Source organism: Pogona vitticeps, chromosome 5 (genome assembly GCF_051106095.1).
Source record: "Pogona vitticeps strain Pit_001003342236 chromosome 5, PviZW2.1, whole genome shotgun sequence".
NCBI classification, from domain to species: domain Eukaryota; kingdom Metazoa; phylum Chordata; class Lepidosauria; order Squamata; family Agamidae; genus Pogona; species Pogona vitticeps.
Window position 1 is genome coordinate 195,852,288 of NC_135787.1, and position 26,378 is coordinate 195,878,665.

At 47.0% G+C, this 26,378-nt stretch overlaps 2 protein-coding genes and 1 long non-coding RNA gene across 9 annotated transcripts in view; 2 read left to right on the forward strand and 1 right to left on the reverse strand.

Annotated features, from left to right (window-relative positions):
• Nucleotides 1-26,301, reverse strand: LOC140707808 (uncharacterized). The gene is made up of 2 exons (XR_013536993.1): nt 9,745-26,301; nt 1-8,859 (listed from the first exon to the last, which is right to left on the reverse strand). It is a non-coding gene; the product is annotated as an uncharacterized LOC140707808 (long non-coding RNA).
• Nucleotides 1-26,378, forward strand: part of SHANK3 (SH3 and multiple ankyrin repeat domains 3) — a 374,779-nt gene that overhangs the window by 134,156 nt on the left and 214,245 nt on the right. The window lies entirely within an intron of this gene.
• The window catches only part of LOC144583276 (uncharacterized), a 266,744-nt gene that overhangs the window by 111,435 nt on the left and 128,931 nt on the right, over nt 1-26,378 (forward strand). The gene's annotated exons all lie outside the window — the stretch shown is intronic.

Below are 26,378 nucleotides of genomic sequence, written 5' to 3' on the forward strand. Positions count from 1 at the left end.
GCAATTAAATGCAGGAGTTCTGGGGAATTATGACAAATCCCGTAGCCTCTTATTTTGTGGTTTGGCAGAGAAGGAGAGGAAGAGAAAGTGGTTAGCTTTTTTCAGAAAATGTATACATCTCCAAGACGATGGCTTTGCTGGGCCTGAGAAGATGAGTATTGAGTCCTGGCAGAGAACGAAATGTATTGGGGTTGTTCTCCCACTCCCCTAACCCCAACCCCAACCTGCTGTTCTGTAGGGAGCTGGGGACTCTCCATGTGTCTGAGCCTCCCCTGGAGTCTTCCTGGGGCTACCCCCACCCTGGGCTCCAGTTTAGAAAGGACTCGTTGCAATGTTCCTAGCCAGGAAAGAAGGGTTGAGATAGGAGGGGAGGCAGAGAAAGAGCTGCAGGGGGGAAAGAGAAGGGTGATTACTTTTTCAATATCCAGACCATCTGCGTTCAGGGCCTGTATCGCTCTGGTGGCACTTCCCAATTTGACAAAAGGCCACATACATATGCTGCTGCCCACCTCTGTCTTTTTCCTTAGGTCACAGCTCCAGGATGGGACATGTTTCTCCCAAAGATGGACACAGTCCTGTCTTCAAGAATAGCCTATTTTTAAGAATAACCTCTTGTGGCATAAATCATTTTCCTTTTTAAATCACGGCTTTTTAGCTCAGTGTCCTCCTGTTTTCTTTCTCTTCCGCCTTTCTTCTGCATCTTCTGTCCGATAACTCAGAGTACGAGCCTGCAGAGCAGCGACACCTCCTAAGAGCTCTAAAAAACAAAAATAATTTCCATTAGAAATGCTGCTATCATTATTAAAGCAACAACAACTCGTGATAGCATTAAGTCCTAATCACATAGTGAGATTGCACTCCTCCATTTTATAGCAGGTTCAGACAAGGACTGGATGAGCTCCCGGCACTTGACTTGCAAAACAAACATGCATTCACACATGATGCCATTTTCACTCCTGGGACAATAAACCAAAGTGAGATCCTCCAATTCCACCACACTCCTGAATGAAGCATCTCCAATCATCTACATAGAATCATAGAGCGGAAAGGGGGCCTACAAGGCTATCGAGTCCAACCCCCTGCTCAAGACGGTAGTCCAAGTTGAAGGATATCTGCAGGAGCACTCGCCATCGCTTGAGATCATGGGCTCCATTGTTGTACTGTTCTAACAGTTAGGACATTTTTCCTGACATTCAGCCAAAATCTGGTTTCCTGTAACTTGAGCCCATTGTTGCGTGTCCTGCACTCTGCATTGATCGGTAACAGATACTGCCCCTCCTCTGTAGGACTACTTTTCAAGTATTTGAAAAGTGCTATCCTATCTCTCTACAGTTTTCTGTTCCCCAGGCTGAGCAGGCCCAGTTCTTTCCATCTTTCATTCTAGGGCTTGGCTTCTGGTCCCCTTGTAGACCTCCTCTGAACTTGCTCCAGTTTGTTGGCCTCCTTCCTAAAGTGTGGTGTCCAGAACTGGACTCAGGACTCAAGGTGAGGCCTCACCATTGTCAAATAGAGGGGGAAGTAGTACTCCATGGGATTTGGAGACATCTTGCCACATGTAATGTCAGGGAACAAGTTAGTTAATGGGGTGGTGGTGGGAGAACCTTGTTGCAGGGAGGTGAGCTTTCAGAGCAGGGAATCTGAGAATGCAAAATTTCTGGCTGTCAAACAATCCTGTAGCAAAGAGATCACTGAAACAGAAGAGGTGCTGTGTGCAACAAGGTGGGGAAAATCCTTCTATCACTCAAGGGTGTTCTGCTCAGAAACAGCCTTGACCAGGAGCCTCTCAAACTCTTGTTTTCACAATTTTGGGCCTTCCTTACTGAAGAGATCTCTCCCAACTGCCATCCTCCTGGTGTGCTGCACCACAGCTTCTATCACTTCCAGCTGGCACATGAAAGACTGGTTTAATACAATTACAGAGCACATTCCAACCAACCCCCAGAGAACCCCCTTAGGCTGTGGGTGGCCTCCCAGAGGTGAGAGGAAAGAGAGCTGGCTGACACATCAAGGATGCTTCTGATATCTCCCATCAGAGGGTCCATCTCTCCTTGTGAGCTTTGGGTAGCTTACCTAAGAACCCACCACAACAGAGTGCTAGAGTGAGAGCATTTTCCCTAAGGAGAATTTGGCTAAGACGTTATCTGTGTAAACATCTGTAGGAACTGGAGCATCAGTCAAATTCTGCTTCCTCAGCCCAGCTGTATGAGCCCTGATTGATCATCCACAGTGAAAGTAAGAGGCCTGCTCCATGAGTTCAGTATTACTCTCTGCTTTGTTTTTCCTTTACATGTTCCATAGCTAAGGCCCTGCTGGCATCTAAGATCCATCTCACAGCTCTTGTGGTCTTTGGCTACAATTTAGGGTCTATCAGGTGCAACCCGGACACCTGCAAGCTGTGGCCTGGGGTGAATTTTTGGGGTGTTGTTGCATGAAGGAGTCACCAGGTTGAAAGACAGCTTGAGGAAAGATGCAGGGAAATCCCAGTGAGGATAGAAGAACTCTGCCGGCCACCCGCTCCATCCCTCCCGTCAGGGGGCACCCTGTCCCCAGGGAACAGGCCACATTCCCTGAGTCATGACCCCATGCATCTGTGCCATCTTTCAGGGGTGTTGTGTTTGATGCACTTATGTAACAAGCCAGAGTTATTACTGGCAGTGTTGTTGCAGATGCTGTTGTGAAATTGGGTGTTTTGCATTTGGGTGTCACTCTCCAGATGTTCTTGGACTGCAGTTCCCAGCATCCCTCACCACTGGCTATGCTGGCCGGTGCTGATGGAAGCTGCACTCCAACAGATTCCACGGGGACCATTAGCTGCCCCGTTCTTGTTGCACTAGTGCCAGTGGTAATGATAGTGGTGGTGCTGGTGATATGGTGAAACTCTTGTAGCGCTGTCAAGATGCTAAAACGTATAGGAACACTGAAATCTATCCTGATACCGAGTGAGACTGTAGCCCACCATCACCAACTCTGACTGGTAGCAGCAATGACTCCTGAGGGTTCCCAGCCAGGCTTCTTTCCTGGTCCTCCCTGGAGATCCCTTCTGTGCCTGTCTGGTCTCCATCCCAGTTATTAACCAGGCCTGACTCTTCTTATTAGTTTCCAAAATTACATGAGAGTTGCATCTTCAAGGTGCTATGGTGATTTGCAAGGTATGCCACCAGTAGCTGAGAAAGCGGGTCCCTGCCCCTAAGGATTTATAGGAAAGACGGGAGGGGAGGGAGAAGATGGAAGCCAGTGGAGGGGAGCAGAGGAAGAACCTGATCTCAATGCAGATACCCTTTGCCAGGCTTCATTCCTGAAGCACAGGGGTTTCCCAACCTTGGGCCACCCAGTTATTTTTGCACTGCAACTTCCAAAAACTCTGGGCAGCACAGCTGGTCGTGAAGGCTTCTGGGAACTGCAGTCCAAGAACACCTGGGTTACCTAAGGTTGGGGGACCAGTGCAATAATTGCCTGCAAAACGATTGACATAAAAGGTTGTCTTTGAGGAGAGGTGAAAGGGGAAGTCAGGGGAGGGAGGCAGCAGGAGCAAGAAACTGGCTGAGTGAAAGTTCCTGGCATAAAGGGCGGCAACGATGGTTCAGCCACTCATCACCTAATTACATCTGTTCCCGTTTGCACCTTCTCCCTCTGGTGTCCTCATCCCCACTGAACATGCCCTCTTCTTCTTCCACCTCTCCTGGCCACCCTTCTCAATGCCTGCTGACTCCTCTGCTTCCTTCCTCCCTTCCCTCACTGCATTCCATGCTTCTACACTTCTTGCTTTTTAAGCCCTTCTTCCCCCTCTTATATCAGAGCGTCGCCTCTGCCAGAGCTGTCTGAAGGTCCTCCCAGCTGCTCCATCCCCAAACCTGCTCAGGCATCAGGCTTATGTTGCCTTCTTGCATTTCCCTAGCGTTGCACAGACAGCCACGTGATGCCTTGCTTGTGTGGGTTGCAAGATGTTCATCACAACCGAGCCTGCTACAGTCTAGCTGTTCCCAGGATATTTGTGTCTGTCTGTGTGTGATTATGTGTGTGTGTGAGTGGGGGGGGGGGGAGGAAGGAAGGAAGGAAGGAAGGAAGGAAGGAAAGAAGAAGAAGAAAGAAAGAGATGGTTGTTCTATTGACAAGTGGGCAGGTAGAGACAGGGACCATCCCCAAAAGAGGACCTTGAGTGATGTCCCTGATTAGATCTGAAATGGTCTGGATGATTAGTTATTTCTTATATTTATATACCGCCTCATTAGTGCCATGCACTGTTCTGGGTGTTTTACAGAGGTTAAAATGTACAGTAATAGAATATTAAATGAGTAGTTTAAGACCACAAAACTTCAAGAGGCATAAATTGTAAAATTGGGCTTGGAACTGCCAGATTGTTCACCTTCAGACTGGCCTGCTGGGGTGGGACGTTTTCTTGTCCTCAAAAAAAGAAATAAATTAGTAGCTGGATATCCGTGGGATTCGGGAGGACTTCTTATGAAATCCCATGCACACGGCTAAGATGGAAAGGACTCAATGGAGGGCAGAGCTGAGTGGTATCATAAAAGAGGGTTAATTAATTATCCAGTTAGATTCTTTGGATTGTGTTATTCCTGTTAGGAAAGCGGGGCGGTGGTGGTGGGGAGGCTGTGGGACTTCTCTGCCTGTGGTGCCAAAGAGAGGATGTCTCCCATGGGGTGGAAATTACAGGAGGGACTGTAGTTTGCTTTTATGGCAGAATGGCTTCTTCTCCCTTTGGCCGGGAAGGGAGCCGGGAAGTTCCTCCCACCTGTTGAAAAAGGCCAAGGAGAAACGTCTCAGCTGCTGGAGCCTGTGGGGTTTTGCCTTGCAGAGCCACCACTTGCCTGTCATATCCAAGCCCTGTGTTGAAAATATAGGATACTCCTCCTTTCTTGCTCTCAGTTTTATTTCAGGGGAACCAATATGGTGGCTAAGAATCACTTACAGATCTTAGCAACTGTGCTACTCCCACAGAGTGTGAAGCAGAGCTCTTTGGCAGTGAGGGAGCCCAACAATGGGTTGTCATTGGGAAGGCCTGTTGTCAGGTTATACAGATTTCTTCTGGCAGTTTATGGAAGAGTTCTTCTGTACAACCTGAAAGGACCTGTCCTCTTTTCTTTCAAGTCACCACTTTGCGTGTGGGAAGTTCCAGGTTCCATCTGATGTTCCAACTTCTCCAAGCATGGGGCACTCAGGCAAAAAGGGCAGGGAACACTCATTCATTCATTCAAAATATTTTAACCCAGCCTTTCTCCTTAAAAAGGACCTGAGGTGGCTTACAGCAATGAAAGACAAAGCCAAAGAGATTGGGAGGGGCACTTGGAGAACTGGATGAGTGAAAGGAACAAGGGTCTAGGAAACCAGCAGACGAAAATTCTGTGGATTCTTGCTTGGCATCAGACAACATAAACTTGTTTCTCAGGTACAGTAACAGTGGTGTCCCGCAAGACGATGATAATGCATTCCATTGAAATTGCTGTTTAGCGAAATCATCATCTTGTGAAAAGCGTTTCCCCGTTGGAATGCATTGAAACCCGTCTAATGCATTCCAATGGGGAAAATAGTCGTCATCCAGTGAAAATCACCCATACGGAAGCCATTTTAAATCGCTGTCTTTCGAAAGAAAACACCCTAGGGAAACCATTTTGCGGAGCCGCCGATCAGCTGTTAAATCGTCCTTTTGCTAAGCATCGGTCCCGGAAAAAAAAGTGTCTGGGGAAGAACAGACCGAACTGTCATCCAGTTAAATTCCCCCATAGGAATCACTGTTTTGCGAAGTGCAATGGCTGTCAAACCTCGTTGTCATGCAGATTTGTCGTTTTGTGGGGTCGTCGTCTTGCGAGGCACCACTCTACTCTTTTCCTTCCTGCATGGAAGGACCGAGGGAGTCCTAATCCTGGTATTTTTTGTGGGGTTTTTTTAAAAGAAACAAAAACAAACAAATTCTGAGAAACAATAAAATCATTTCTCTCTGATGAAGTGCATCTGAAGAAGTGGACTAAAATCCGTGGAAGGATAAGCCAAATAAAACTTGCCAGCTTTTAAAGAGCCAGAAGCCCTTAGATTACTTTTACTGCAACCAACTAAGACAGCTGGATGCTCTCGCCCCAGAAATGAAGAGTATTTTCAATTAGAAAATCTGCTTGCTGCACCAGCATCACCTTTGAGTGTCTTTCTGTGTGTGTGTATGTGGGGGGGGGGGGGTTGAGTGTGTGTGTGTATGGGGGTGTGTGCATGTGTGCTTGTGACAAACAGAGCTTACCCATCCAGGGCTTCTCCTTTGCAATTCCTGGTTATATATCCTGTCTCGGCTCCTCCTAGCCAGAGGAGGAGCCGAGATAGGATATATACAGTATTTCTTCTTGGCCTGCTCCAGGGAACATTGTTTCTCTACCTGGTTCTTCAGGAAAGGGGCCCTCAGGGAGCTCTATGTAAGCAATTTATTCTCCTGATCTGGAGCAGCCATTCGCAGGTGCCCTGCCAAACAGAATTCCTACACTGGCTCTTTTTTCTTGGCTGAGCAGGGACCAGAATGGATTTCATGTGCCTTTGTTCTGTGGCCAGAGTGATGCAGCCAGGGAAGGGTTTAGGCCTTTAGGGTTTTTGTTTGGAAGGGTCTGGGATGTACACACTTCCACAAAAGAGCATGTCTGAAAATCGTGAGTAAGGAAGATGGTAATATGATGAAACAGGATTTCCGGGATGCACCAAGGCCTTCTCTGTTTAGTTCCAAGACCAGCGTTTTTAATTCTCTGAGATCAGAACTTGGGAAAACGTCCCTTCCCAGTATGGGCACAGTCGGTGCTAAAAGGAGAATTCTAGAAGTTGCCAAAACCACAACAAAACAAAACAGAATTTTTCTGTGATGTAGCTAAGATGGTCTAGATTTGGGGTTCTTCCTTCTCCCCCTCCCACCTCTGCGCAGACCTTTTGGAAGTCAGGGAAGAGGCAGCTGTGTGGGGAAAGTGGCTTCAAAAGATGAGAAGGAAGGAGTAGGGTTGAAGTCTCCCCCTCAGCTGCACCATTGACTGGGCTTTACTCCCACGGTCCCCAAGGCTCAGGGCAGGAGGCCTCGTGCCGAAGAAAGGTGAGAAGAGGCACGGCACAGGCTGACTGGCTTGCACTGCAGTAGCACAACGTTTGGCCAGAGAGCGAGACCCAGAATCTGCTGCTGCTGTTGGAGGAAGAGAGAAGCCAGGCAGACGGCAGGCTGCTGCTCGTAGGCCTCGGATGGGCTCAGGTCAAGGAAAGTGGACGCTGCCTTCTGAACCCCAAGAAATGTTCTGAACTCCTGCAAACTGGCAGCTCGTGCCCTGAGGTCTTCCCTCCACCCCGCCTTTCTCTCCCATGTCTGCATTCTTTTGGCCAGTCAGTGGCTTCCCTCTTTCTCCCTTTCTCCCTCCCCCATCCCCCCCCCCCCCAATTACATCTCAGGCTAGTACTTCATTACAAAGTGGCTGTCAAAACCCAGGGGGTTTCATTTTTAATATTCTCTGGCCCATCCCTAGAGGCTGTACAATAATCAATTGCCTGTCTCTAGCTGTTTGCGCCTGCGTTGTCAGACCTGTGAATTAATTGGCTCCCATCCCTCAGCCCGAGATCCATTTATTGACTTTTGGAATTCAGAAGCGCTCTGCAAATAAGGCTGGGTGCTTTGCCAGCTTGCGGGGGGGGGGGAGAGGGAGGGAGGGAGGGGTGTTGCTTGGTGAGCAGAGGCAGAATGGTCTTCCTTTTGGCTGGGCAGAGGGGCTGACCACAGCTTCCTGCAGCCTCGGGTGAGCCTTCTAGGTGATGGAACCGCCAATTGCAGTTGGGGCCCAACCCTCCAGGAAGATCCTTCTTGCACATGGAAGTCCCCCTGAAGCATGTGGTGAAGTGGAAAGGCGGAACAAGACGGACAGGATGCTTGGGACCTCCCCCGCCCCCCCCCCCCCCCGGTCTTCGGCTTGCCATGAGGAAAGCCTTGTTGTGTGTTGTCAGACTGAAAGACGCTCCTGGATGCTTTAGAGATGCATCCTTGTAACTGAGCTTCCTTCCCATAAAAGCACCTGTGATGAGGATCTCATTTAGAATTCGCTTTTGTAATCAGGAGGGAACAAACTAATTGCTTAGCGGCACTAATTGCTTAGCTGATACCCTTTTCATGCCCTGGGCAGCAGTACTTAATTCCTTGCGGCAAAGTGGTGCCTCCAACCCTTAAGTGGAAGGGATGGCTTGTTTTCATCTGAGTGCATGTGTATGTTTCACTAAAGATTTAAATTCTGCCAATTGCAGTGGGCCTACTCAGCCTAATTTTAGGAGTTAATTTTAGGTGTAGCAATATAGACAACGACATCTGTGGCTGGCATTGGGGTGGGGTGGGGTGTGCTTTGGGAGTCCCAAAACGCTCTGAAGTGTCTAGCATCCCTTGAGGAGAGCTCGCCTGCTGTCAGGAGCAGCTGGGGTGGGGGGGGAGGGTGCTGTGTGTGGCATGCTCCCATTGCTCCCTCCGAGAGACTCTGTATCACCACGGGAGTATGAAAACACCTGGTGATTGCACATAGGGGATTTCCAGCACCTGTATGGCATTTGTAAGATAAAAAGCCATTGAGAGCCCAATGGCAACTTAATAACCAGTTTTGTTTTGTTTTTTTGTCGGATGCATTTTAAAAACCAGGGCTTGAAAATGTTGAGTGGTGTGCTGCTGTTATTTTTTGTCCAAAAAAGCAAGTTTTCCATATGCTGAAAAATACCCAGATTCCTCCCTGGCCAGATAAATTCATTGATTTACAAACCGACACATTTCAGTGGAGGGTTGATTTTTCTGGACAATTGTTCCTAGTGGAAAGTGGCTCCACCACCTAGAAAGCAACCGTTCTAAGCTCTGAGCAGTCCTTCCTGAAAGAAAAGGGAGAAATCAGTCTTTGTGCTAGCGTCTCCCAGTGTTCCATCAGATGAGACAGAGGGAAAGGCAGGCCGTGTGGGCACAGGTGGAAGAGCTGGTCCCTGGCATTGCAAGACCTGAGCCTGGCAAGGAGAGGGGGCCATGCTGTTGGCACAGAATTGCCTGGAAGCAGGAGGCAATGCTCTCTTCCCACTTGGTGTTGGAGAGAGAGTGGCTATTCTTTGCCCTTCTCCTTTGCCCATCTGTCTTTCTCCCTGTTTGGCATGGATTTGACAGATACCGCCTTCCACTAAAATTGGGGTCACAGGGGAATGTTGTGTGTCCTGCTGCCGCCACAGGGAGTGACACAAGTGAGCCAGCTGGGTGGAACAGACTCACAATCAAACCTCTTCTCTGCTGGTTGAACTCAACAGCAAAATGGGTCATTTCAAAATAAGAAGGTGTCCCCGCCCCATACACACACATACCTTGGTCCAAAGAGCTCTTTTTAGAGAAGGCTTTGTGCCCCCCCCCTTCTAGGTTTGCTGTCTGGTTAAAAAGGAGGAATATTTTTCAAATTGGTTTCTTTTACAAAATATCATTTGAACTTCAGTTATGAATTATTGATATCTGCTTATTGCATAGAGAAATAGGGCTGCTACGGCACCAAGTGCAACATGCCTTGTCTCTGTTGTTTCTTGCTGATTGCCGGTGTGTGAGGATCAGTCCTTTCCAGCAATCCACTTGCTCGTTGTTTGTAAAAACAATGGGATCTAGCCATACTTTCTGACTGACTAGCACATTTCATCTGGTCTTGGCTTCTGTCAGCTGCAGCCCACTTGCATTAGAGGCACTTTGTTAGATAGAAATACATCTAAGGAAATAAAGAAGCCATTCACCTTACGCTAAATGCAACACTTTAAGTCTTTCAGGCCTTCTCAGCCACACTAAGCCACCCTTCTTCTTCCTGGCCTCTGTGAATCACACCCTGGGGAATTTGCGCATGCGCGGAGCCTCATCGGAAATTTTGGAGCTTCTGCGATAGCAAAAAGATACATTAGTGCAGATCCCTCCCCCTTGGTATCTGTACCTTGGCAGGCTCTTCCTTTGGTTTCTTTCAACCACCACCTTGAGAGTTCCTTCTGTGAGAAACTGAAAGCAAAACAAAAGGAAAGTTTTTAAATTCTTTATATTCGTTCCTTTATTTAAACAATTATTGTTTAATTATATATTTGCAGAACTAGAAGAAATACGCTCCGGCCATAAGGCCAAAGCGATTCCTCCCCCTCCCCAACTCCTTAGACCGATCTTCAGTTCATGGCCTCTTCTGGTCCGTTTAAATGCTGCGTAGCCTGCAACAATAAGATTCCATTCCCTGATGGCCACACAAAATGCCTTTTGAGACTCATCAAACCTCATTGTGTCTTCATAGTAAGAACTTTAAACATGCAGTCCTCCGCAGCCACCTTTCTCAGCTTAAATTGCAGCTCTAGAACAAATCTCTCCAGCCAACTAATCCCACGGCACAACCTCCCTGTAAGACCATATCCTACGCTAAGGCCATGGACAAGGCAGTCTCCGAGGTGGCGAAACACCGCCGGGTGCTTCCTCCTTCCCGCTCCAATTCTGTACCTTCCACCTCTACAGTCCTGCGAATTCACAAAACTAAACAGCCAAAATCCTTGACATCGAAGGCTGCATCCAGGAGGATGCTTTGTTGGCGCCTGAACCCTCGCCTCCAAAGAAGGCTAAGTCCTTGAAATTGAAGCCTCTTCCAGCCATCTCCCCGACTCTGCAGCCACCAGAGTCCAGAGATCTCATTTGTGTCGCTTCCATTTCAGACAAGGAACCACTTCCACCTCATCTGAGTCTCCCGAATGGGAACAGCTTGTCGACCAGCTGACAGCCTCTCCCGACAGCCCCAATCAATCTTCGGGCTCTTTGAGCACATCCTCACCAGTTGCCCTACCAACCGCTGAAGCTCAACCAGACACTGCACCCTACTCTGCCCCTGTAGCCTACCACCTTGGCCTCCGGCACATCAGCAAAGGCATCAACCCTCTAAGAGCATCCGCTTGCCCTCACACGCGGAAATGGAGTATGCTCAGCACCATCATCGGGATGCTCTTTGCTCCGATTGGTGCCCGACAGAAAAGCCCGCTAAACATCATCGACCAGCTGGTTTTCCTGGTCTTAGAGCGCGGCCACAACATGCTGCCCCTCCTATGGAGGCTTGGGTTGAAGCGATCCTATCGTCATGATCGTTCTGAGATGCTTGGCACCACGTATCCACCAGCACCGAATAGGTCCAACCAAGCCGACCAATATTCCTTGGCTCCTAGCATGTTTTCAGCTTCAGCAAGTTACTACTTCCTGGCTCATCAGGTAGACTGCAAGTGGTCATCCCGCTCAGCATCTCCGGTGTCTGTCTATTCCACTCTGATACAGTGTAGTCCATTGATGCCTCTTCCTTCTTGACAGTGATCTCGATACCGACAACAACCTCCATCCCGACACAATGATTCCTTTGCTGTCGGTGACCCTCGACATCTAATAGTGTTCATGGACGCACCCACGGTCTCCGCGGCAATCAAAGACCCTCTATATCAGCCCCTGTTCACTGGCATATCTTCGATGTTGATACCAGTCGAAGACCCTTGATATTGACAGTTGTTCACAGATGCACCCTTGACATCAGCATCTCAAAGTTGATACCGATACTTCAAGGATCAGCCCCTTGACGTCAACGTCGATTGACAGTCAGTAGACTCATGACACGATCCCGAATAGTCTGAACATAGCTCTAAACCTCAAATGCCTTCAGTATTACTAACATCTCCAGAATCAGATCTGGCAGATACAGAGCCTCCATCTCCAGCTGAGGATTTTCAAACGTACGCCCAGCTAATGGTCTGTATGGCTAAGTCCCTCAACCTCCAAATTCATAGACTCACAACCAAACCAGCAGATCACCTCTATGACCCCATCTCTAAGTACATTACCATACCAGTCCATATTTCCATGCTACCATCCCTTCTCAGTACAGCACGCTGCTCCTGGACCAAGCCAGCGTCCTCCCACTCGGTGTCGAAACGCATCGACAGCCTCTATCAGATGCACAACCCAGGCACTTTTTTCTTACAAAAACAACTGGCGCCTTACTCTATATTTGTCGAAGAGTCACAATCTTGCTCTCAACCCAGGCAAATACTGATACCACCCAATAAATATAGCAGGTGTATTGACTCTATGGGCAGATGGCTGTACTTCTCTGCCACATTTACCATGAGTGTTGCCAATTATCAAGAAGCTATGGGTGCCTATCAACGTTTTCTGTGAGACAATATGTCTACCTTTATTGATGCCGTCCCAGAGGACAAGAAAGTACTTGCTCAAACCTTTCAACAATAAGGCCTTTTGGTGGCAAAACAGCAGATGTTATCAACCAGACACACGGTCAACGCCACATCTAAACCGATGGCCACCTCTGTTGCATTTTGCTTTATTTCATGGCTTAGAACCGCTGGCCTTGCGGAAGATGCATGCACATGCATCGAAGACCTCCTATTCGATGCTGTAGGACTCTTCAATGCGGAGACAGACAGTATTCTTGAAAACGTCCAAAAGAAAAGGACAGCAGCCAGACACTGGGATATTTAACCTACTTACCAACAGCGCCTTTAGTGTACCCAATGGCATTGCCCTTACAATTCATACCAGAAATTCCAACAAGAACCCCAAAGGCAGACATCCTTCATGCCTTGTTACAAACAGCAACCCTATCGAGCCAAACCATGTCAACAGATGGCAACCAGGCACAATGACTGCAAACACAAACAGCACGTTTGACATCCAGCCAGCCGAGACTCTGGTACCACCTCAAAGCAACCTCCTTCCTGCCCTCTGGAAGCACCTATCCATGTGGCAAGACATCACCACATAGAGTTCCACCAGCTTCCTCCTCCATCCTACATCACCATGCCTCTGTCCCAAACTCTGCAAGAAGAAATCCAGTCATTATTACTCAAGGACGCAATAGAATCAGTACCGTCACATCAAGCAAGCAAAGGCTTTTTCGCTCACTATTTCATCATCACTAAAAAGGACGGAGGTCTCAGACCCATTCTCGACCTCAGGGTGCTCAATCAGTACATCACTACCACCAAGGTCCGTATGGTTACTCTTGAGTCCGTCTTCCCTCTGCTATGCAGAAATGACTGGTTCGCAGTAATAGATCTCAGAGACGCATATTTCCATGCCTCCATCCACCCTTCTCACAGGCCTTTCCTCTGCTTCCAACTAGGAGCTCATGCATTTCAATTTAAAAGACTTCTGTTTGGACTTGCAACAGCCCCCCCCCCCGTGCCTTTACCAAATGCATGACACCTGTGGCAGCATACCACAGACTTCACAAGATCCACAGCTTTCTGTACATCAACGACTGGGGCTCCTTGTGGCTCGCTCACGCCACAAAGTGCAACGCAACATCTCCTTCACCCTGTCCCTCCTCAGGGATCTCAGCCTGGCAGTAAGCCTGCAAAAATCCAAATTACAGCCCGCAAGGCTAGCTCACTACATGGGAGCAGTTCTGGATTCAAGACACGCTCGGGCTTTCCTTCTAACGGACAAGCGTACCAACTTACTGATCTTACTCAGTGCCTTTACTTCCCACATGCTTGTATCTGCACTGACAGTCCAACATATTCTGGGCACTATGGCGTCCATGACCTCAGTAGGCCAACATGTTCGCCTCAAAATGAGGTCACTTCAAGCATGGTTCCTGGCTTCATTCAACCCCATTACAGACCCACCACATATGTTGTTGCGAGTCACTCCAGAACTCGCTTCCCAGCTGACTTGGTGGCACTCTGCCCAAAATCTGATGGGACGGCCTTTTCAACAGCCACGGCCACAGATCCAAGTTACCACAGATGCCAGCTTCACCGGCTAGAGTGCTCACTGCCAATCCTTACGGATTCATGCACAATGGTCACAAAGAGAAAAATTGCTCCATATGAACGAGCTGCAGTTGCTAACAGTAGTAAAAGCTTGCAAAGCCTTCAAAAATCACCTTAGTGGCAAAATGGTTCAGATAGCCACAGACAATACGACTACAATGTACAGTACTATATTCTAAAGCAAGAAGGTATCCATTCTCCAAGACTACTCTTATCTAGCTGTGAACCTCTGGGAGTGGTGCCTAGCCCACCACATATGCCTCATGGCAATGCATATAGCAGGTCAGGATAAGAACCTCATGGACATTCTCAATTGCAAGGAGTCTCAAGCCCACGAGTGGGAACTCGACCAATCAGTCTTTCTCTCACTGTGCAAGCATTGGGGCATACTCACAATAGACCTCTTTGCCTCCAGGAACAACCGGAAGTACAAATGTTATCATTCCCGCACAGGAGTAGGAAAAAAACTCCCATGGATATGCATTTGTAGGCCATTGACCCAAGTCACTCACTTATCTTTTTCCACCGTTCCTGCTCCTACACAAAGTGGTGGTCCGTCTTTAGCAGGACAAGCCCCACACTATCCTCATAGACCATGGTGGCCATGGCAGCCATGGTTCTTGGTCCTTCATCACCTGTCGTCCGACATATATCACCTGTCCTGTCTGCTGCAGCTGCTAACACAAAACAACAATTAAATCCTCCACCCAGATCTTCCAGCTCTTTACCTGGCAGCATGGAGGATTCTGCTTCCCTAATGAATGTCATTCAGCAGGCAAAGAAATATTCAGCAAGAAAGGCTGTATGTATAAATGGGAAAAGTTTCAGTCATTTACTGCTACAGCCTCAGTTCCATCCATCAATTCTTTTTTTGGGGGGGGGCTACGGTCCTTTGTTTTCTCTTACAGCTGAAAACCAAAGGTCTCTCTCTTTCATCTCTCAAGGTTTATCTTTCCACGATTGTTGCTCTTCAGCCACCAGCTTCCCCTGCAGCTCGATTCTTCAGACATCCTACTCTAAAGTGTTTCCTTAAAGGACTGCCACATATATATCCAGATGTGCGTCCACCACCACCTCAGTAGTCGCTAACGCTGGTCCTGCCACAACGTACAAAGGCTCTGTTTGCGTCGATCAACCTCAGGCTCCTTACTTTCAAAACAGCATTCCTCGTGGCTATTACTTCAGCACGACGTGCTAGCGAACTGGCAGCCTTGAGATCTGACTACCCTTATCTCCAGTTCTACCCAGATAAGGTCAGACAATCTGCAGATATTTCCTTTCTACCCAAAGCTGTCTTCCAGTTCCACCTCTCCCAACCGTTGGTTCTTCCATTCTTTTTTCCATCTCCATCTACTTCACAAGAAAAGATCCTCGTAACCTTGGGTGTGAAAAGGGCTCTTGCTTTTTATTTAGACCGTACTCAACCTTTCAGGCACTGAGCGCGACTCTTTGTCAGCTATCGGCTTCCTGCTAAAGGCCTCCAGGTCACCTCACAGAGGGTATCCAAATGGGTTACCTTCACCATCCAGCTGGCTTATCAGCTTGCTGGAGTTCCAGTGCCACAGAGTATCCACCCTCATTCTGCCAGGGCGTTGCCGACTTCTACAGTATTTCTTAGAGGCGTTTCCCTACAGGACACCTGCGCCTCTGCCACCTGGTCACAGCCGTCCACATTCATCAACCACTACAGATTGGACGTTCGGCAAAAGTCTGCTGCTGCTTTTGGATGCACTGTGATGTCATCTACCTTGGCGTGACACTCTCCTCCAGGTAAGATAGCTTGTTAGTCACCCAGGGTGTGATTCACAGAGGCCACGAAGAAGAAGGACAGGTTACCTACCTGTCATTGTAGTTCTTTGAGTGGACCTCTGTGATTCACACATCCCGACCCGGCCTCCCCTGTTCCTTGTATGCGGCGGTTGACATAACTCAAGGGGGAGCCTTGGCACCAAGGTACATATACCAAGGGGGAGGGGTCTGTTCTAATGTATCTTTTTGCTATGGCAGAAGCTCTAGAGTTTCTGATGAGGCTCCGGGCGTGCACGGATTACCCAGGGTGCGATTCGCAGAGGTCCACTCAAGGTAGGTCACCTGTCGTTCTAAGCCTTCTGAGCCACACTAGACGCTGTTCCAAGACCTCTATTCAGAGCACGTTACCATAGTCTCTTGAGACTGTAGGATGCCTACACTAAATCTTTCAGGACCCCTAAAACCTTTTCTTTTTGCTGCAACAGAGTGGTTGTGATTTGTGGATGGAGCAGAAAAGGCTAGGTCTTCCTGTGTTTAGAGTGGCCTTGATCAGCTAGATAGGCGGGATATAAATAAAATAAAATAAAATAAAATAAAATAAAATAAATAAATAAATAAATAAATAAATAAATAAATAAATAAATAAATAAATAAATAAATAAATAAATAAATTATCGTGTCAAAGTTTTACCCCGGAATCCCAAATATCTGGCATGGGGGAGGGAGATGGCCTATTTTAGTATTTATTTATTTATTTTATTTATTTATTGGATTTTTACCCCACCCCTCTAGACAATGTCTACTCGGCGCGGCTTCCAATTAAATCATATTAATATATACATATAAAATCATAAAATTTTTCAGTATTTACAATTAGAATTATAATTACATTTACAATTTAAGCAGTGGATTTCCGACCAAGATGTTGCCAAGATTGGAATAGCATGAAGGAAAAGAAAAAAAGAAGCTAGGAATAGAAATCACTTAATTGACTGGAGGGAAGGCCTGTTCAAATAGCCAAGTTTTTAGCTGGCTTTTGAAAACACCCAGCGACGATGCCAGCCGAATTTCGGTTGGAAGGGTGTTCCATAGCTGAGGGGCAATCGCTGAGAAGGCCCGGTTCCTTGTTTTCTCCTTCTGGGCCTCCCTCGTCGTCAGGCCCCTCAGCCGTCCCTGCTGGCTATGACGGGTGATTCGGGTAGATCTAGGTGGGAGAAGGCGATCTGCCAGATATTGAGGTCCCAAACCGTTTAGGGCTTTATAAGTAATCATAAGCACTTTAAAGTCAACGCGGAAACGAATGGGCAACCAGTGCAAGGCAGCCAGAGTGGGGGAGATATGCTAATATTTCCTCACCCCACTTAGAAGCCTGGCTGCCGCATTCTGGACCCCTTGGAGTTTCCGCGTCAACCTTAAAGGCAGCCCCATGTAGAGTGCATTATAATGGTCTAATCTCGAGATTATGAGTGCATGGACTAGAGTAGTGAGGGCCCCCCCCATCAAGATATGGTCGCAGCTGGGCAATCTGCCATAGATGGAAGTAGGCAGAACGGACCACGGACACCACCTGGGTTTCCATGGAAAGCGCCAGGTCCAGGTGTATCCCCAAGCTGCGGACCTCACTCTTTGCGGCAAGGATCGACCCCCCAAAAGAGAAGGAGTCACATAACATAACAGCAACAAAAACACATAACAGCACACATAACAGCAACAAAAACAAGTTGAACTGGGGGGGGGGTCGATCCCAGTATCAGAATCTGAGTACTGAACTTCAGCTTCTTGCATCAGAACCCCCTTGAGCACCTGGTGGCATCAAAGGCCCCTTCCTTCCCTTTGACCCTGCAGTCTCGGCTCAAGCCCTGTGCATGGATGAGTGGAAGGAAGCCTCTACTTTAACAAGTGTACCTACCAGTTGGTCTTTAAGGTGCCGTGGTCGCTTTTGTTATTTTTTCTTTTCATCTTATTGCTGTTATATGTGTCAGGGCTATTGCTGCTTTCTGAGATTTATCTTAATTGGCTGCAAAGTTTTAAGAAGGCTTAGGCTAATCCAAAAATCCATAGTGCAACAGGACGGGGGAAAAGAATTTACAGTATTTACAGTACAGTAGCTGAACTGTGCAGAAGCACCGATCCCACCTTCCTTCCTGATAAAAACCAGTTGTGCTCAAAGCAGAAGAAAAGCATCATTACACCAGACCCGAAACAAATAAAAAACAGGTGTAACACAGATTAGAGCAGCTCTGTTAATGATAGGATATTTAAGAGGTTGCTCTCTCATTCATATGGTCACCATTAAGTCAGAGACTGCTTGATGACACATAACAGCAACAAAAACAAGATGAACAATAAAACCTTTAAAATAGCAATAAACAATTAAGAGCTTCGCAGTAGTAATAAACCACTTTAAAAGGCCAGTTTGAAGAGATGTGTTTTCACATCCATCCTAAAAGCAACAAGAGTGGGAATTGATTGCCAGTTTAAGAGGATAATACTTCATAGTTTAAATGCTACACAACAAAAGGCTGTTTTCTGTGTGCCCGTCAAGTGAGCCCTTCCTGAAGATCTTAAGTTCTAGACAGATTCATAATGAGATGAGTGATACCTGAGATAGCCAGTCCCCAAGGCTTGTAGGGCTCTAAATGTCAACCAACTCTTTGAATTGGGTCCTGTCAAGTGTAAACAACCGACTACTGGAATAGGGCTTTCCATATCGTGGTGACATAACCTAAAAATCAGGCATTACCCAGTTGCCATGCGTTTTGGCCTGGTGGCCTCAGAAATGTGGTGGTGAATGTAGAGGGGGTTTAAGATCTCTTTTAAAAATCTGATTCACACATGCATGCCATGGTTCCTTTGCACACAGTCATGGGAAGTCAGTCCATGCTTGAACTAAGGCAGGAAATGGGCGGGGGGGGGGAATCAATAAGCATTGCCTTAGGGAGGCACCTTAAGTTACCTCCAGCTCTTCATTGGCCATGATGGGAGAGGGGAGAACTTGGCACAGGTCTTCCTGTATTCCTTAGCAGGAGGGGCCAGAGGAGGGTAGTGATGCAGGGGCACCTGATGTGTATACGCTCTTCCCCTCCCCCCCCCCCCCCGCCACCGTGGAGAACATAGTGTGTGAATTGAATTTTCCTGGAGTAAAACTGGAGGATTCCTAATGTGGAGTGTTTTCTAGTTCAGTCTGGGGAAGGAGAGAAAAGGAATTAAAAAGCAGAATGGCTTTTATTGTGACTGGCCCAGGTACTTCTCTGCCACATGAAAGAATCTCTGCCAAATGTCAATGTGTTATTTTAATACCAAAGCACTCCTTTATGAGGGATGCACTTTCAGCTAATTTTGTCCATCTCTGAAGAGGTAAACCTTATTCAAAAACTGCATGTTGAGGGGGAAATGGGACAAAGTGTGCATATTTTAATCTGTTTAGTTTGCTTGGCATGGAAATTGGGCTGCCTTGGTGTGTTCTCTGGGGATTTGAGCAAGGAGGGAGGGGGAGCGGCATGTGTCCCATAATCCACTTACAACCTTTTTCAGTCTGATGCCCACAGCTAATTAGCCCACATGTTATCTTTGTGCAAAGCTTCCCTTCCCAGCCCACTCCTAAATCCTTTTCCGTCTCGCCTTCATTGAATTTCTGCGTCTTATTATTAACCCGGTTCCCCTTTTATCAAGATCTTTGGCAAGTTAGATTGTGTCCCCCGGAGCATTTGCAGTCCTGACAGATCCCTTGCCGATAGTTTAATATTCTCCACTGGGGTTCCCCACCCTACTCCTCCAGCCACTTTTTCAAAGGTTGTTTGCTTTATTTTATATGCTTCGCCCACTGCGATCTCGGGAGGAGGATGCAGGATTTCCCTCTTGCTTTCCTATATGCCCACTGAGCGCCTTCAGCATTTCTGTGATGGTGGATGGAGGCTCCTTCCTTTGTTTGGGAAGGTGGCCCTAATCCCTCTAGTAGAGGCATCTAGGTCACTTCACGTTGCCAACAGGGCTCAAAGAGGAACGAGGTATTTAGGCTGCAGGGAGGTCCAAACTGGACATTCTAGATAGCCTATGATTAGAAGATGGCTTCTTCTTTGTGATCTCCGTGAATGCACACCGATGGGTGTGTTTTGTGATTGGCTAGCAGGAGCCCTTTGCAAGTCTCATTGCTAAGGCACAGCCTGAATCATGTCCCTGGAACACTAACAGATTTCAGCCTCTGGCGACGTTCTGTCTGGAATGGGGGCCATATCCTGTTCTCTTCCCTGCCGTTTAGACAGGTTCTGGCTGTTTTTGATTTTATCAACCTTCATAGGCTGCCTTTAAGAGGTTTTGGCTGGGAGGGACCTTTCTAGGCCAAGGCAATGGTCAATCAATCCAACAGGAACCAATTGTTCCCTCCCTGCCTCAGATTTTGGAGAGAGACATACTTTCTGCATAAGAATCTTTCCCACACACTTATTCAGCCCGTATTCAGTTAGCTTTTAGAGTCCATCATGTAGTCAGTAGTGCATTTGTATATGCAGTTATTGCAGTTAGAATAAGTCAGTTCCATACTGTTTCGTGTAATCCAATCATTTTAAGTATATGTTCTTCCCTGAAAGACCATCTCGTGCCTTACGATCCCACATGAACCTTAAGATCATCATCTTTAGAGATCTGCTTGGAATGCCTCTGCTAACTGAAGTGATGTGATGATGATTAGGTACAGGTCTTTTTTAGTAATGGCATTCCAGAGGAATTTTCATTTATCTCAAATGAAAAATTGAGGTGTATGTGGAGGGGGGGGGCAGGAGGTCTGACTCCCTGGTCCGCATCAGCTTCAAAGGCCACAGAATGTCACTGGGCCACAGACTGGGGCTTGATGACCTCTGCTGTAAGCCACCTTGGATTCTTTAGGAGAAAGGTGGCATGTGAATATTTTAAACAAAATTAAATTAAATAGCTGATAGAAAGTGGGCTGGGGAATGTTACTGGTAGGTGGATGTGTGGCTGAAGGTCAGGCTGAAGGTCCAACAAGTGGCTGCTGATGATTTTTGTCATCCTGGAGAGAAGGTACAAGCGAGTTGCTGTAGGTTCTTCTCCTGGACCTCTATTACGTTCCTTATTTTTATAAGAGACTTGAATGAGGGATAGGGATGCTCATCAGATCTGTAGTTTACACAAATTTTGAAGGTATGGCTAATAATCCAGAAGACAGAATCATAATTCAAAAGGATCTTGATGGATTTGGAGATGGAGGCAAAAGAGACAAAGCAAGTTCTAAAATGTAAAGCCCTGCACTGAGGTGGGAAGAACGAGATGTATAAATATAGCATGAGAGACAGCTGGTGTGGCAGTACCCTGTTTCCCAGAAAATAAGACCTAACCTGAAAAAAAAAAGCCCTAGTAGGATTTTTCAGGATGCTTGTCATATAAGCCCTACCCCAAACCTAAGCCCCAGTTAAGTGAAACCCTGCCCTCCCCTATTGTGCAGCAACCAGAAGAAGATGACATGACTGTATTTGAATAAATGTAGATGGTTGTACATGGGAAAAAATAAAACATCCCCTGAAAAATAAACCCTAATGCATTTTGGAGCATCAATTAATATAATTTTATTTATTTATTTATTTATTTATTTATTTATTTATTTATTTATTTATTTATTTATTTATTTATTTAATTTGTATCCCGCCTATCTGTGATCCTGTCTTATTTTCGGGAAAACATGGTACTGTAGTACTTGTGAAAAGGATCTAGGGTTCCTCGTCAACCATAAGATAAATATGAGTCAGCAGCATAGAAAAGCCAGTACTGTACTAGGTTTCATCCACAGAAGTACAGTATATGTAGTTCCCAGACAGTACTGCTGTGCTCTGTTCTGCTTGGGTGAGAGCTCACCTGGAATCTCATGTCTAGTTCTGGGCACCACAGTTTAAGAAGGGCACTGAGAAGCTGGACTGCATCCAGAGGACAACAGGGTGTAAAACATCTGGAAACCAAGCCCTATGAGGGGGAACTGGACATGTATAGTCTGGAGAAGAGAAGGCTGGAAGATGGCATAATGACTGTCTTCAAATATTTGAAGGGCTGTCAGGGAAGATGGACACACTTGTCTTGTTTGGCTCCAGAAGTGCATCTGATGAAGAGGGCTGCAGTCCATGAAGGCTTGTGGCAAAATTTGTTGTTCGTAAAAGAGTGAAACAGCCCTGCCCTTTTCTAACTGCAGCAAAGTAACAGGCTTATTCTCTCCTCCCCCACCACCCAGAAGTAAAGTTACTTTTATTTATTTTATTAGATTTATACCCCACCCATCTAGGCCCAAGGTCTACTCTGTTAGTTACAATGGCTGAAAGTTACGATAGCCAAAAGAGCAAAACCCCACCTCTTCAGCACGTCCATGAGAGCTTCTGCCACACTGCTCCTTTTTAAGGTTCTGAAAGAGTTTTGGTGTTTCTTTTGCCAAGGGCCCCCCTTCTTCACAAAAATTTCTTGAATGTAGCTGGTCTGTCTGGTGGAGCCTCCTAATGGATGGGAGGTCAAAAGGGCACAGAGGCACAGAAGGAAGGAAGGAAGGAAGGAAGGAAGGAAGGAAGGAAGGAAGGAAGGAAGGAAGGAAGGAAGGAAGGAAGGAAGGAAGGAAGGAAGGAAGGAAGGAAGGAAGGAAGGAAGGGGCCAGGGAGAAAGCCCCTTGGAAGGCCGGCCAGGTGGGCAGGCAGCAGGTCAGCAGCAGAGAGGCAGGGTCACCTTGGGAAGACCCACGGCTAAGCAGGGTTGGAAAATAATGGAAGCAGGCAAGAACACTGAGAAGGAGCAGTGATGCTCAAGCTGCTTGCCCAGGGAACAGGAGGCCCAGCTGAAGCTGTGGGCTTAACAATGAGTTGGGAGCAGTCAGGCTTTTGGCAGACTTTTTGCAGAGCTATTTCCATGTAGACCAAGGAGCACATTCCTCACATGGCACATCAGCCGTGACTAGCAGCTGACACCCCCACTCAACAGCACGCACCTGCATCAAAATAGATCATTGGATGGAGGTCACTCTGTACTGTTTCCCAAACACAGTTCTTTTTCGTCGTCGTCTTCTTTTTGTCAGAAACGCATAGCTCTTCAAGGCACCTCAGAGGGACAGTGACAGGTTGGTGCCCCAGGCACCAGTGTGGGAGGGCAGAGAGGAGATCCTGTCCTGGGACTGTGGCAGATGGGCAGAGAGGCAGATGGTACTGGCTGGGTCTCTGCTCTGCCCCACAGGGATGGTAGGGGAGGGAGAAGAGAAGTGAGCCTGTTTGCGGCTGCCTTCTGCCAGTTTGTGATTTGTAGAGCTGGAGGCAGAGAGGCTGGCTCAAGAGAGTGCCCTGTGAATCCTCAGCAGAGACACAGAGTAAGGGAATGGGTTTTGGGTGGCGCTCCAGAGCACGTTCCCATGAGCATGCGGAACCCATCTATCTCATTGCTGAACAGCATTAGCATCCGTAAATGATTTCTAAAGTTTACTCAGAATCTCTTTTCTTATATGTACTTTGGAACCCATTATTTTGAGTCCTGCTGTCCAAAGCCACAGAAGACAACCTTGCTTCGTCCTCCAGGAAACAGCCGTGTAGAATTTCCTTCTTTCTTTTACCCCACCTTCCCACATCCTTACCCCAGCATTACAACTGTAAATGATCCTGCAAGAACAGAGGTAGTCCCACAGTTAAAGAGCCAGGCCCCAAGAGATGAAAGCCAATCCACCTTAAAAGATCTGGCAGCAATTTGGGGGAAATGTAGGTTTAGTGTTTAGAGAGTCTCCCCTGTCTGGGGGAGGGCAGGAGGGGGGAGAGTAGCAGCCACAAACCACTTCTCTCTGTCTCTCTGCAAGCTCCTTGCCTAAAGTGGATGCAGAGACAGAACAGTTACCAGAGAGTTTCTAGTAGAGTTGAGAGTTTTTACACAAGAGGAAGCCCATCAGTTTTTCAGGATCATGGCAATCAAAGCTAGCTGATTTATTTATTTGTATCTTTTCCCCCAGAATTGGAATCCACCATGGCTTACAATGCAGTTAAAGAGTAGAAAAGTAAAATACTGTACAATGAAACTGCGAACATTTCATTTTAATTATATTCATTTTGCATTTTTAAAATTATTTATATAACCCTAACCTTTAGTTGACAACAACTTGACTGAATAAGATAGATAAAACTTTATTACGGTCAAAAGACCAGCCATGACTGAATAAAAAGTCTTTGCCTGCTCCAAGAATAAGAAGGGAGGTGGAGGTGGGGCAAATCTGATGTCTCTGGGCCAGGAGCTCTGGGGCCAGGCTGGCTGCAGAGAAGCCCCCCCCCCACCTGAGTCCACACCAAACTGGTTTCTGAAAGTGTTGGGAACAGAAGAATGGCGGATCTCAAAACCTTGACGGACTTGTATTGAAGAATACAGTGTTTTAGACGGCTTGGACCCAAGCCTCTTGGAGCTTTGTAGGATAAAAACACCACTCTGTGCCCAGAAATGAGCTCATAGTCAGTGAAGCTGTAGTAGAAAGGGAATGACCTGCTCCCTGCAACTGGCCCCAGTCTGTAGTGCAGCCGTCTGGCTGCACTATTTTGGACCAACTCATGTTTTCAAACAGTTGTCCAAGGCAGCCCCACATAGAGCACATTACAGAAATCCAGTCAGGAGGCCACGAAGATGTTGCATGTCACTGTAGCCAAGTCAGACTTCTCCAGGAATGGGCGCAGCTGACACACTGACTTCAACTGTCTAAATGCGCTCTTGACCACTGACAAGACCCAGGCATTCAGGCTGAGAAATGAATCTAAAAGCACGCCGAAGATGAGATCCTGGGTTGTCAGAGGTACCGTAACCCATCTAGCACAGGTTGGACCTTCATTCACTGATCCACCTTTCAGATGACTAGGAGCACCTCTGCCTTGTCTGGATTCAGCTTCTGAAATCAGCCTCCAGGAAGAACTGGAAACCCCCCCCCCAAGACAGTGCCACTGAGTCCTGTCCTACATAGGCTGCCCAAAAGGATGCCCCGAGTGATGGTATTGAAAGCTGCTGAGTGGGCCAGTAGAACTAACAGTGGCACACTTTCCCTCTCCAGTTCCCAGTGTAGGTCATCCACCAAAGCAACTGAAGCTGTCTCTGTCTCGGAGCCACATTAAAATAGATCTAGATAATCAATTCCATTTGAGAATCTCTAGAACCGGGAAGCCGCCACCTGCTCAACCAACTTGCTTGGGGATGGGAGAGTAGAGGGTCAGGATGGACTTTCTCAACACTGGTCTTATCACTCCCTCTTTTAGGCAACTTGGGATCCTGCCGTTTTGGTGAAGGCCTTCCCTTCTTCCTTGACCCTCTTGGCCAAATGTCACAGTGGTGCCCTTCACCTCTCCAAGAATCTATGCCTTGACTTGGGCCTGAAGAAGAAAGAGGCAGGCGCTGGTGGAGCTCTTGGGGAACAGCTCCAGGGCCCTCAAAGTGCCCTCAAAGCAATCAGCCCCTAGCGGAGGGGGGGCATGCCACCCTATATCTTAATTTCATGCACCAAATGGTCATCCAAGCCAAAATATGGAATGCTGTATGTATGGGACAGCGTAGAGTTCTTGCTAGTCCTCCTCCCTGGAAAATGAGAGTTCGGTCTGAACACTGTTGTGTCATGTTTGATTCCCAAAACTATAATGCTGCAGTTCTGGCAACTTAGAATCAAAACCCTATAAATTCAGCATCTCATTTTCTGGCAACCATTTTTGGAATGTGGCTTCCTTCTTATGAATTTACTTAAAAGTGTAAATCTTAACTGCCTGTGTCCCGAGAGGCCAGAACGATCATTTCCTATCAGCCCTGCAAGAGGGCAAGTTGCTACGAGTGAATGAGGAACTGGGTGAAGATTCTGTAGTCAAAATCTTAGTTTGTTCCTGTCGCAGGACTGCCTTTTGAAATACAGGGTTTGGTTTATTGAAAAGGATAGAGAGACTCTGCAGAGCAGAGATGAAAAGGGGTCCCTGCCCAGATCAATTAATTTCAATAAGATAAAAAATATGAGCATGCCTTTATAGGGGTTTCATCCCATAACAAGCTGAGATCATTAGACTGAGTGTCTCAGTCACTTGAACAAACTGTTCAAGAGCAACCTTGATAGTCTGGCTGCAGCCTTGTGATGAATTGTGACATGTTCATATAAACACCAGAAGAGTACTGATTATATGGGATACATGGATACAATGTAAAGTGTTTAGTATTTTGAAAACAAAGAGAACAAAGAGTTAAGTTTCAGTAAGCGCTTCTGTCCGTTATCTCTCCAAGCAAAAATGTCAGTTTGCTCCTTACATCTCTAAGCTTCCTGCTGTTGCACTTTCCCCCTTATCTCTTTCCTCTGCATCTCCTTGGCTCTCCAGCCAGGAGAAGAGAAGGAGAGCTGTCCTTGTATTGTTTTCAAACAGTTTGTGGGAAAGTTGCTGAGGCACTTATCTCTGCATTGAAGAGAATTTCTGAATGGGCTCCTTTATACTAGCCCACAGTGACATAGAGCATTGGATACATATTGAATACATATTGAAAGGAAAAATAGGTAAAAATAATTTCAGATCAGCTTGTGTGTGTGTTCTGTGCTGTCAAGTCAGACTTATTGTGATCCTAATAGGGCTTTCAAGGTAAGTGAGATATTTAAGGATTAGTTTTACCAGTTCCACACACACATCAGTGAGTTTCTATGGCCAAGTGGGATTCGAACCCTAGTCTCCAGAGGCCTAGTCCATCATTCTATCCACTAACCACACCAGGAGTCCCAAGGTTAGCTTTCTTCCTCCCCCCCCACCCCCCGCAAAGGCTCATTTTCTGAGCATGAATTTAATCCTTTTATACAGGGCCTATTCCTTTTTCAT